Here is a 1,947-nt window from a genome sequence, read left to right on the forward strand (position 1 = left end):
ATGTATTTAAGCGACCCCCGTGAAAGGGTCGTTCGACCCCCAAAGGGCATCATTTTTTTTTTTTAATTTGACAATGTAAGGGAAAAGAGGTCAGTGCCTCTGACTCAATAGTCAGGTTTGCATGTTTCAAAAAAAAATTTTCGGCACACCAGTTGAAAATCGCTGCCTTAGAGCAATGTAGCAGTTAGTAAGTTCATGTCTGTCCTGTTAAAAGTAATAATAAAAAGTTGGGCTTGTACTATGTTAGTCTTTTTCTTAGTTCATTTTTCTAGTTGTTGACAGTGTGTTTTATCAATGGAGAGGTCCATGATGAATTAGGAAAAAAAACCTGCAAGGGTCTTGTCCTTCACCACAGACATTTTGAGAAGCGTTGATCTAGGGCACTGCCAAATGCAGGCTTCAGACCATTTTTACTTTTTTTTTTTTTTTTTAGGAGGGAGACCCCTTTTGATCCTTAATGATTGACATTTTATTGATAGGGCCAGAGTTTGTTGCTGTGGTTTTGTTTGCTTTTCTTTTAAAGGCCCCTTTAAAAGGAGTGGCTGGAAAGGTCCGTCTTCTCATCTATTTCTATCTGTTCTCTTAGTGAACATGTACCTGGTTGTGCATGGCACCTGCTCAACAGGGAAGCACTCCATTTTCTGGCAGGGAGTGAGGGGGAAGATCCAGATTCTAAGAAAAGCCCAACCTAGTTGGTGATAGGCACAAACTCCCGTGGGTCTTTCGAAAACCATTCCTTGGCATTTCAAAGAGGAGAGGTGCGGGAGAACCAGCATTTATTAAATACTCACTTAAGGATGAACCATTTACAAATGAGGAAACCGAGACTCAGCAAGGGGATGTGACTCCCACGGGGTCACACAGCCGAGTGGGAGGCAGAGGGGGGAGCTGCGTGTCTTGCTGGCTGTCATTTCCAGCGTGCCATTCTGCCCTGCTTGAGGCCAGAACTAGGAAAGGTGGGGCAGCATGTGACTGCTGTCTGGACAGGCAGTCTTCATACCGGGAGCAGGTTGCTGAAAGTCCTCTAATCTCTCTCACAAATGAGCCTTGTTTATTATAAAGAGGTCAGGGTGGGTGTCATTGAGACAATGCATGAAAAACATCCCACCTAGGAGCTCAGCACATAGTAGGTTCTCCGTAAGTAGCTCAGGGTGCTGACTCTGCCTTTCTGTGAGGTTAGTAAGATAGATGCCCAGTTCAGCCCAAGGCATCCTCTGGCCTCTGGCCATGGCCCACTCCAGCTCAAGGGCCTCCAGGGCTCCTCCCTACCTTGAAGATAGATTCCTGACTCCTTAACTGGACAGTTGAGTTTCACCAGCGGGCAGGCAAGGCAACATCAGGGAGCCTGTCTGCCTTGTTCACCACTCTATCTCAATAAAAACTTGCAAAACAAAGTTCCCCAAACCTCCAGCCCCTGCACCCTGCACCACACCAGCAACAATCACCAACGTGTGCCCTGCTCTGGGCCCTTGCTTGCCCAGCAGCTTCCCTCCTCCCACCCCTGCCTCCTCCTGAACCCCAGCAAAGCACAGTACCCCTGTGAGGCGGGGCCTTGGCACAGGCCACGTGGCTGCCAGCAGCTCTGTGCTGGCTGACCCCTGTCACCCTAACGCAGTGTCAGGTGGGGCCCCAGCAGGCCCTTTGTCCCCTGTGGTTAATGATGTCTGAGAACTTCTACACAGGTCAAAGGGCACCCTGATTTCTAGAGGAGACTGGGCCTCTCCCCATCACTTGAGGCCTCAGGCAGGCTCTCAGGCCTCTGCCCATCTCTACCACACCTGAAAAATCCCTCTGTCCTCTGGCTGCCAGAGTCTGTATATGTACTGGGATCAGGCAGTTGTCGGCAAACTCACGAGTCAACAGAGCCAAATATCAACAGTACAACGATTGGAATTCCTTTTGAGAGCCAAATTTTTTAAACTTAAACTATATAGGTAGGTACATTGT

Source organism: Myotis davidii, unplaced genomic scaffold (genome assembly GCF_000327345.1).
Source record: "Myotis davidii unplaced genomic scaffold, ASM32734v1 scaffold169, whole genome shotgun sequence".
Lineage (NCBI taxonomy): Eukaryota > Metazoa > Chordata > Mammalia > Chiroptera > Vespertilionidae > Myotis > Myotis davidii.